The following is an 11003-nucleotide window of genomic DNA, read 5'->3' as shown; positions in this document are numbered from 1 at the left end:
TGTTGAAAAAAATTCAACTGGGTCGATTCCTACATTTCCTGCAAACAGGAGTGTCTATGGGCCTGAAATTGGGGTCCATTAAGGTTCAAATTTCGGCCCTGTCAATTTTCTTCCAAAAAAGAACTAGCTTCAGTCCCTGAAGTTCAGACGTTTGTAAAAGGGGTACTGCATATACAGCCTCCTTTTGTGCCTCCAGTGGCACTTTGGGATCTCAATGTAGTTTTGGGTTCCAAAAGTCACATTGGTTTGAACCACTTAAATCTGTGGAGTTAAAATATCTCACATGAAAAGTGGTCATGCTGTTGGCCCTGGCCTGGGCCAGGCACGTGTCAGAATTGGCGGCTTTATCCTGAAAAAGCCCTTATATGATTTTCCATTCGGACAGGGCGGAATTGAGGACTCGTCCTCAGTTTCTCCCCAAGGTGGTTTCAGCGTTTCACCTGAACCAACCTATTGTGGTGCCTGCGGCTACTAGGGACTTGGAGGCCTCCAAGTTGCTAGACGTTGTCAGTACCCTGAAAATATATGTTTCCAGGACGGCTGGAGTCAGGAAATCTGACTCGCTGTTTATCCTGTATGCACCCAACAAGCTGGGTGCTCCTGCTTCTAAGCAGACTATTGCTCGTTGGATTTGTAGTACAATTCAGTTTGCACATTCTGTGGCAGGCCTGCCACAGCCAAAAATCTGTAAAGGCCCACTCCACAAGGAAGGTGGGCTCATCTTGGGCGGCTGCCCGAGGGGTCTCGGCTTTACAACTTTGCAGAGCAGCTACTTGGTCAGGAGCAAATACGTTTGTAAAATTCTACAAAATTGATATCCTGGCTGAGGAGGACCTGGAGTTCTCTCATTTGGTGCTGCAGAGTAATCCGCACTCTCCCGCCCGTTTGGGAGCTTTGGTATAATCCCCATGGTCCTTACGGAGTCCCCAGCATCCACTTAGGACGTTAGAGAAAATAAGAATTTACTTACCGATAATTCTATTTCTCATAGTCCGTAGTGGATGCTGGGCGCCCATCCCAAGTGCGGATTGTCTGCAATACTTGTACATAGTTATTGTTACAAAAATCGGGTTATTATTGTTGTGAGCCATCTTTCAGAGGCTCCTCTGTTATCATGCTGTTAACTGGGTTCAGATCACAGGTTATACGGTGTGATTGGTGTGGCTGGTATGAGTCTTACCCGGGATTCAAAATCCTTCCTTATTGTGTACGCTCGTCCGGGCACAGTATCCTAACTGAGACTTGGAGGAGGGTCATAGGGGGAGGAGCCAGTGGACACCAGATAGTCCTAAAGCTTTCTTTAGATGTGCCCAGTCTCCTGCGGAGCCGCTATTCCCCATGGTCCTTACGGAGTCCCCAGCATCCACTACGGACTATGAGAAATAGAATTATCGGTAAGTAAATTCTTATTTTAACCACTAACAAAGGAATGCAGGTAATACTCCATATAATACAAATATTGAACCCCAGAAAGGCACGCAAGGGTTAAGGGGGCGTAGCCCCTTGCGACGGTGTGAAGAGCGCCCGTAGGGCGCGATGAAGCACCTAGTATATATATACATATATATATATATATATATATATATATACACATACAAACAGAGAACCCAGCACTCACCAATGTAAACTCACTTATCCTCAACAATTCAATAAATAAATGATGGGGGTTTAGTTAGTGGATTGGCCAATGCACGGAAGCTATTTGCGTATATATATATATATATATATATATATATATATACACTGCTCAAAAAAATAAAGGGAACACTTAAACAACACAATGTAACTCCAAGTCAATCACACTTCTGTGAAATCAAATTGTCCACTTAGGAAGCAACACTGATTGAAAATCAATTTCACATGCTGTTGTGCAAATGGAATAGACAACAGGTGGGAATTATAGGCAATTAGCAAGACACCCCCAATAAAGGAGTTGTTCTGCAGGTGGTGACCACAGACCACTTCTCAGCTCCTATGCTTTCTGGCTGATGTTTTAGTCACTTTTGAAAGCTGGCGGTGCTTTCACTCTAGTGGTAGCATGAGACAGAGTCTACAACCCACACAAGTGGCTCAGGTAGTGCAGCTCATCCAGGATGGCACATCAATGCGAGCTGTGGCAAGAAGGTTTGCTGTGTCTGTCAGCGTAGTGTCCAGAGCATGGAGGCGCTACCAGGAGACAGGCCAGTACATCGGGAGACGTGGAGGAGGCCGTAGGAGGGCAACAACCCAGCAACAGGACCGCTACCTCCGCCTTTGTGCAAGGAGGAGCAGGAGGAGCACTGCCAGAGCCCTGTAAAATGACCTCCAGCAAGCCAGAAATGTGCATGTGTCTACTCAAACGATCAGAAACAGACTCCATGAGGGTGGTATGAGGGCCCGACGTCCACAGGTGGGGGTTGTGCTTACAGCCCAACACCGTGCAGGACATTTGGCATTTGCCAGAGAACACCAAGATTGGCAAATTCGCCACTGGCGCCCTGTGCTCTTCACAGATGAAAGCAGGTTATCACTGAGCACATGTGACAGACGTGACAGTGTCTGGAGATGCCAAGGAGAGCGTTCTGCTGCCTGCAATATCCTCCAGCATGACCTGTTTGGAAGTGGGTCAGTAATGGTGTGGGGTGGCATTTCTTTGGGGGGCCGCACAGCCCTCCATGTGCACGCCAGAGGTAGCCTGACTGCCATTAGGTACCGAGATGAGATCCTCAGACCCCTTGTGAGACCATATGCTGGTGCGGTTGGCCCTGGGTTCCTCCTAATGCAAGACAATGCTAGACCTCATGTGGCTGGAGTGTGTTAGCAGTTCCTGCAAGACGAAGGCATTGATGCTATGGACTGGCCCGCCCGTTCCCCAGACCTGAATCCAGTTGAGCACATCTGGGACATCATGTCACGCTCCATCCACCAACGCCACGTTGCACCACAGACTGTACAGGAGTTGGCAGATGCTTTAGTCCAGGTCTGGGAGGAGATCCCTCAGGAGACAATCCGCCACCTCATCAGGAGCATGCCCAGGCGCTGTAGGGAGGTGTGTGTGTGTGTGTGTATATATATATATATATATATATATATATATATATATATACTTTATACACACACACAGGAGTCTGGTGCAGACCACACTCACTCCTATCTTTGCTTCTCCCCCGAGCTCCCAGCTGACACCGAACTTAAAAGAGTTCCACTCCAGGCCAGTTCCCCCATCACTCCCCCTCCTAACTGCCAGCTGCTTCCAATGCTCGTCGGAGACGAGAGTGAGGGTCCGCTGCTGCCGCTGCAAAGTGGTCACCATGTCGCCCTGCACTGCCACTGGTATGATGCTGTGTGCCGTGGCCGGCCATCAAGTTGTGAGAATAGCCTCTGGAGGGGGAGCCTGAGTATCGGCAAGGATGTGCGGTGGACGGTGCCGGCGGAAGACGGGGATGGGCGGCGGCAGGCGAGCGGAGGCACAGTCAGCAAGGGCCCTCTCCTCTCTGTTAGAAAGACCGGGCCTGGGACTGCTGTGCCCGCAGCACCCCCCTGATGGCGGGCCTGTTCTTGAGACTGGAACCTTAGACCATGCTGACATCCTCACATCTTGTGTTTATAGTTCTCTATCTCAATTTCTCAGTCTGTGCAACCACTGAGTTTCCGTATTTGCCACATCATTGGTCATTATTTATTACAATTACTATTATCCTGGCACCTATTGTACCAGGCATCCCATGAAGGGAATAGCTGGCTCTTTGAGGAGAGGGAGCACATGCCTCGACGATTGGCTCTAGAATGGGGAAGGAATGATTGCTTATTAATGCTTCACATTATGGCTGTCCTTATTATAGTAAGATTGGGTTCATCCTTTCCTAATTTTCTTCCAATTGGCCCCCTACTTATTGGGGACCAGTCCAGGCTTACTGGCATTGTAGCTTGTGGGAGTGTTTTTTTCCCCTGTTCATTTCAATGGGTCTTCTCCATGTACTACACACACAAGATGAGTCCAATAAAATGCATGGACCTTCAAATGAACGGGGAAGTGCCAGTTTTTACAAAACTATACAAATCCTCACTTCCAAATTGTTAAAATCATCATAATTCATTTGTTTTAGGACCAGGGACAACTGGGGCCTCATTCCGGCCCTGGCATCCATGTGCTCGTGTGTGCCCAATGCACGACAAAGGGATGCGCAGAGACTTCAAACGGGGGCGTGCCACAAGTATTGGGGTGTGGACTCATGGCATGCCCCCATATTGCTTAGCAATGGGGCACTATGGGTGGCAGCGTTGGACAAACCAGAGAGCCGGGAGCTGCACTGCGCGCAGACTACCCTACTCTCTGTGGACTGGACTGGCCCATCAGCCCTTCTGGCATTTGCCAGAAGTGCCAGATGGGCAGTCTGGCCCTGTTTAGGACTAAAATCTCTTTGCTAGGTTGACCGTCTGGTCAGGAATGGTTTATGAATTCAATGGGCCTGTGTGTTACCAGTGGGGTTAATGTTAAAATTCATGTGACCCTTGTCCCACCATTGATAGTATAAGGCCATTCCCATGGGTACTGTTCAGACTCGCATGTGCAGATGGGTTGTTTTTGGGCCTAAGTTATGACATGGTTGGCCTTGAGAACAGGTAAAAAGACATAATATTATTTAGTTATAATAACCATAAATAGAGCAATACTGCCCCCTGCCGCTAATAAAAGCATCAATGTATGGATGCTATATAGTTTGTAAACATTTCTGGGGAGACACCGCTCCTATTCTTAAGAGAGATAAAAGGTTATGATCTTGGCCTCTTTGTAACTGCAGCTGATATAGACGGAGATGTTCAGTGTCCACGTACTTCAATCTGGGAGCAGGCCCAGTCTCTGGTAGGAGTGGCCTGAGGTACAGTAACTCCCCTCCTCTTGGTAAAATCAACCAATAGAGAAAGTGATCTGTGCAGTTCCTCTGTGGCTGCAGTGAAGGGAACCTCAGGGAGAAGGGAGGAGGATGACCGGCAATTATGGTGAATTTCAGCTATATAAAGCAGCCGGAAAACGTTGCCTCTTAGCGCTGTTTCTGACTGCATGGCCTTATGGATGAGGTGCTGGACTTTGTATCAGAGAGTCCAGGGCTTCCATTGTAGTTTGTTGGATTATTTAATAAAAATAACCAGAATAATCCTGGATAGCTTAAATATATGATATAGTGCAGGTATATTGATGATGAATAAGGATTTGGCCCAGTTTATTAAAGATTAATTTTTTTTATCACATCTAATGGTATAGTTCAGTGGTAGGCAATCTGCGGCACTCCAGCTGCTGTGGAACTACAATTCCCAGCATGCCCTTGCACAGTTGTAGTAAGCATTAACAGCAAAACTGTGGCAAGGCATGCTAGGAAGTAATTGCAGAGAGCCACATGTTGCCTACCCCTAGAAAATGTCAGAGAAATATACAACCAATTTTGTTCACAAAAATATCACATGTCAGAAGTGGGATTTGAACCCACGCCTCCATTCGGAGACCAGAACACCCATATACAGGTAAGAAATCACTCTTGAGTCTGGCGTCTTAGACCGCTCGGCCATCCTGACACCTGATGTATGCACGGAATGTAATCCACAGACCTGAGTTTCTTGTTCTGGTTATAAAAGCCCTTTAGCGTTATCTGATGCTTGTTACAAACCTTTTGTGTCAGTAATCAGATGTATGAATTGTAATGAAGAAATCAGTATCCATCTCTCCACAGGACACTAATGCAAAAAAAATAAAACTGTGTGTAGGCGCTGTTCACTTGCAGTATACTGTTCTTAAATCCTTCAATATTCATGAGTGGTACACCAGGAAACACATCCTCTTAATTAAGAACTTACATTAGGGTTCTCACCCGCAGGCCAAACAAGGTATCTTTAACCCCCGATATAATTTCTTCAATATATAATAAAACGGGATAACTTCATAAAAGTTGAACACTTACATATTAATTCTGTCATGCGTTCACATGAGGGTACAATGTATGGTCCAAAAAGCTGATGTTTAATATTAAAAGATGATATACAATAAAATCACGAAGTTTGCAGCACAGCAAGAACAACACTGGGAGTCTGGTGCGGAAGCTGGTCTCCACTCACGGCTGGATCTGGCTGCAGTCACGGACAGGGTATAGATGATATGCGCCACTAACTCGATCACTGGTGAAGTTCGTTGCTGAAGCTGGTTACATGTAATGGCAGGTCTCTAACATGTTTCGGGGATTCCTATCCCCTTTATCAAATGTGCTCTGCTTGGAGAGGGCTTGTATTCTTTACATAGCAGTCAACGTACACGTTTCACCCCGGTAAAACATAGGCTTCCTCTGGGTTGTACTGTTGTAGTAAGACTCAGCCCATATATCGCTACAAAGTTCTGTTAGTAAAACCCAGCTGTGGTTTTGGCTGTAAGACCTGAGGAAATGAATGTGTAATTATAGTATGGTTCCGTGTATTGTGTGAGCATAGGTAATATTCTGGCTTCTCACTCCCTATTTACTAGCCATTTTTAACCCATTTAATACAATAGAACCTGTCAGGCTACTGTTGTGCTTATTTTTTGAAGCAATATTACATTCAAACATTGATAAATAATATACTAAGATAATATAATGTGACAGTGGATATAGGCTGTGTGTAATAGGTGTATTCTGTATGGTGAGTGACATACGTATTGGTGTATAGTGACATCTGCTCTGGGTGACTTTTTTTTTTTTTAAATTGTTTATTTTAATTTTCAGGGTATAAACTTTACAGGGTACAAACATTACTGCAGCCTTCCCCCTTACATGGGATGGGCTGTTCTGTCTAACATAACATTACCGATAACAGATATATAACCTTAAAATAAGGAACATGTGGTTCCCACAATGCAAAGAAACAGCAAAGAGTTATGTCTCAGGGTAGACAGAGACTATTCAGATGGGTGGGAACCGACACACAGGTTCGTAATTATGACTGTAGGAGGGTAGAGACTAAAGAGATAGAACCTGAGAGGCGAGAAAAAGAGACAGGGGAGATGGGGAGGGAATAGAGTAGGAGGAGAGGTGGCAGGGTTAGGGAAATGCCGCTGGTACGCCCCCGTTTTGCGTTGGTACGCGCATGGCGCTAGTACTAAATGGAAAGTGCTACTCGGGGAACACGAAAAGGATATGTTGAGGATATCCTCTGAGCTACTTGTCGGGTTAGGAGAGTACAGGGGTCATAATAGTATGGCCGTCGAGCTCCCGGGGGGTCGAGCTCCGTGTGCGGGGGTCTGTGAGTCAAACCAGAGTTCCCATACTTGAAGGAACTGAAAAGATCTGTTATGGAGGTATGCAGTGATTTTTTCCATGCTTGCGAAGTACCATATTTTGTTGATGACCTGTTGTATAGGGGGGGACTCCCTCTTTTTCCAGTTTAGGGCAATTGCGCATCTAGCCGCGTTCAAGATCTGTGTCAGTAATTTGCCGGAGTTCGGAGGTGCATTGGCAGTGGGGAGGCCTAGCAGAAAGAACCAAGGATCTTTGTATATCCGGGTCTGGAGCACTGTACTCAACAAGTGGGCGACTGAATCCCAGAATAGCTCGATTTTAGGGCATGTCCACCATATATGGAGGAAAGAGCCGTGTCCGCCGCATCCTCTCCAGCACAGTGGCTGGGAGGAGGGGAACATTTTGTGAAGTCTAGAGGGGACTAGATACCACCTATATAAGATTTTATATGCGTTTTCCTTAACTAGGGTTGAAATCGAGGATTTCGCGGCAGCCGCAAAGACATCTGACCAGTCATAGTCATCTGGTATCGGGCCAAGGTCCTGTTCCCACTTGAGTATAAAGGCCGGGGTCGTTTTCCTATCCCCTACCTGGAGAAGGTAATACAGTTGGGAGATGATTCCACGAGCGAGCGGTTTGTAATAGCAATAGGACTCCAGGGTGGAGAGAGGTTGGAATGGGGATGTGCTTGTTAAGGACGAGACAAAGTGTCTCACCTGTAGATAGGTAAAAGGGTTCGCATCCGGGAAGTCATATTTTGACGCAATTTCCGGTAAGGGTGTACAGGCCCCTTCGGACAATACATCTAGAACGAAGCGGATGTTATGTGTCGACCATGAGTGCTAGCGGGTCATGGAATGGCCTGGGACGAACGAAGGGTTGTCCCACAATGGAGTAAGCGCCGAAGGGGCTGATAGCATGTGGAAATGGCGTGTACAATAGTCCCAGATCTGACAGGTGAATTCCAGAACCGGGTGGAGTTGCAAATGGGGAGATCTAGATTTAGGAGGGGATAGGAGTAGAGATGATAGAGGAGTGCGGCTAAGTGTCCTCTCTAACTGGAGCCAACGTATGGACTGCGTAGGGGCGAACCATGCAACCGCTTGGCTGAGATGGGTGGCCAGATAGTAAAGGCGGATATCTGGGAATCCTCTCCCCCCTTCTTGTACTGATCTGCGGAGGGTAGAGAACCCTATCCTAGGAGTTTTATTTCTCCACACAAAACGTAGCAACCACGTATGAATTTGTGCCAGTACCGAGTCCGGCACTTTCACTGGTAGCGTTTGGAATAGATAGAGGAGGCGGGGGATAATATTCATTTTCAGAGCTATGATACGGCCTAACCAAGATATGATTAATGATTGCCATTTATGGAGATCGGCCTTAAGATTTTTAAGCAAAGGCGAGAAATTTTCCTTAAACAAGTCTCCATAGCGGCTCGTAATATAGACCCCCAGGTATCGGATTTTAGAGGTGCACCAGGTGAATTTGAAGTTGTTTTGCATGTTAGCTATTTGGGGAGGGGAGATGTGGAAGGGGAGAGCTTCCGTCTTGGACCAGTTGACTTTGTAGCCCGATAACTGTCCGTATTCAGACAGGAGAGTAAAAAGGTTCGGCAGAGAGGTGTGAGGTGAGGAAAGTGACAGGAGGACGTCGTCTGCGAACAAGGAAATCTTGTAAACGGAGTCCCCTACTCCTAGCCCTCCGATGTCGGGCGAGGCTCGGATTCGGGCTGCTAATGGTTCTATCACTAAGGCAAAGATCAGGGGTGAGAGTGGGCAGCCCTGTCTGGTACCGTTGGAGATGTCCAAAGGGTCAGATTGTACTCCGTTTATAGATACCCTAGCGGAAGGGGTCGAATATAAGGCTTGTATCCCTGTAAGGAATTCCCCCTGAAAGCCCAGATGTGCCAGAGTTTCAAACATAAAGGGCCACCCTATTCTGTCAAATGCTTTCTCCGCGTCCAGAGAAAGCAAGAGAGCAGGGGTGTGTGTAAGGTTGATATAGTGGGTCAGGCTAATAATTCGTCTCGTGTTGTCTCGAGCTTGACGGCCGGGGATAAATCCTACCTGGTCGTTATGGATAAGGTGGGGTAAGACTCTATTTAGACGGAGAGCCAATATTTTGGCATAAATCTTGATATCTGAGTTAAGTAATGATATAGGCCTATAGTTAGCGCAACTAGATGTGTCCTTACCCTCCTTAGGGATGACTATTATCTTGGCCTCCAGTGCCGTTTTGGAGAAAGAAGCTCCCTGCAAGACAGCATTGAAAAGGGCTGAGAGGTGAGGTGTAAGTTGGGGGAGAAAGGTCTTGTAATATGCGGCCGTAAAGCCGTCTGGGCCAGGGGCTTTGCTAAGCTTTAGGGATTTGACAACAGTGGCAATTTCCTCTTCGGATATCTCCGAATTCAATTCGGCTGAGACCGATGAGCTTAAACGAGGGAGATGGCATTGGGATAGGAAGGTACGAATAGCCCCAATAAAGTCTGGTTTCGTCTGAGTGGTCTTATGGGCGTTGTATAGTTTCTCGTAGAAGCGAGAGAAAGTTTCAGTGATGCGTTTGGGGTCCCTAGTCTTCACACCAGAGGGATGCTGGATAGACATAACGTTATTCCTTGTGAGTTTAGCCCGGAGCCTGGAGGCTAGCAACCGGTCAGCTTTATCCCCTTTTTCGTAAAAGGATTGGTTGAGCCACTTCAAGCTGGTCTCCACCTTCGTCGTCAGGAGCATGTTTAACTCACCTCTGACCGCAGATAAGGCGGAGAGGTCCGTTTCGGACCCTGTTTTTTTGTGCTTCAGTGAGAGGGAGCCAAGCATGTCCGTGAGTTCCCGGATGCGTTTGGATCTGGCCTTCTTGTTATACGAGGAGGCACTGATCATGTATCCGCGTATGACCGCTTTGTGAGCGTCCCAAAGTAACATAGGGGGGACAGACGGGGATGTGTTTGTCTCAAAGTAGTGGGAGATTTCGGCGGCTATGTGAGCTTTCGTTTGGGGATTAAGAAGGAGTCTATCGTTCAATCTCCATACAGGGTGGCGAGCGGGTGGGTGTGGGCCTGTGACATCTACGGTGACCGGACCGTGATCTGACCACGTGTTGGGGTGAATGGAGGTGTCAATGATACTTTGTGCAGGCTCCGAACTCAGGAAAATCATGTCTAATCTCGTGTAAACATCGTATATGGGGGAATAGTAAGTGTAGTCTTTGGCAGTCGGCTCTTTTACTCTCCATGCATCGAAGAGAAGGTGCCGTGACAGCAGGAGGTTCAAAGCAGTTGCATTGCGCGTGTGTGAGGGGCGCATGGATCTGGGCAGAGGTTTAGATCTGTCCAGAGCGCTGTCTAGAGTCACATTAAAATCCCCCCCTAGTACCACATTGCCGCGTCTGTGTAGGGCTAAGAGGCTATTTAAGGAGTGGAAAAAGGGAGCCTGGGTCTGATTTGGAGCATAAACATTTAGGAATGTATAGGGGGTCCCGTTTAACAACCCCACTAACAACAAGTATCTGCCTTCAGGGTCGCTCTGTATTTCAGAGGGGATGAAATCTAAATGATTAGCAAAGAGTATAGAGACCCCTTTCTTCTTATGTATGGGGTCGCAAGCATGGAAAGTGTGCGGGAAGTGTTTGGACTTAAGTGCTGGGTGTGATTTACCTGAGAAGTGGGTCTCCTGTAGGAAAACAATATCGCCTTTAAGTTGCTTAAGGGATTGAAATAAAAGGGAGCGTTTGCGTGGGCTATTTAGACCTTTCGTGTTCAATGTG

General features: G+C 47.1%; 1 non-coding gene across 1 annotated transcript; it reads right to left on the bottom strand.

Moving 5' to 3' along the window:
• Positions 1-5440: 5440 nt before the first annotated feature.
• TRNAL-CAA (transfer RNA leucine (anticodon CAA)) lies at positions 5441-5550 on the bottom strand. Its single transcript has 2 exons — positions 5513-5550; positions 5441-5486 (listed from the first exon to the last, which is right to left on the bottom strand). It is a non-coding gene; the product is annotated as a tRNA-Leu (tRNA).
• Between the last annotated feature and the right edge of the window lie 5453 nt (positions 5551-11003).

The sequence above is a fragment of the Pseudophryne corroboree genome, chromosome 8 (genome assembly GCF_028390025.1).
Source record: "Pseudophryne corroboree isolate aPseCor3 chromosome 8, aPseCor3.hap2, whole genome shotgun sequence".
In the NCBI taxonomy this organism is placed as follows: Eukaryota; Metazoa; Chordata; class Amphibia; order Anura; family Myobatrachidae; genus Pseudophryne; species Pseudophryne corroboree.
The sequence above is the reverse complement of the archived record's forward strand: the minus strand, read 5'-3'. Positions and strand labels throughout refer to the sequence as shown.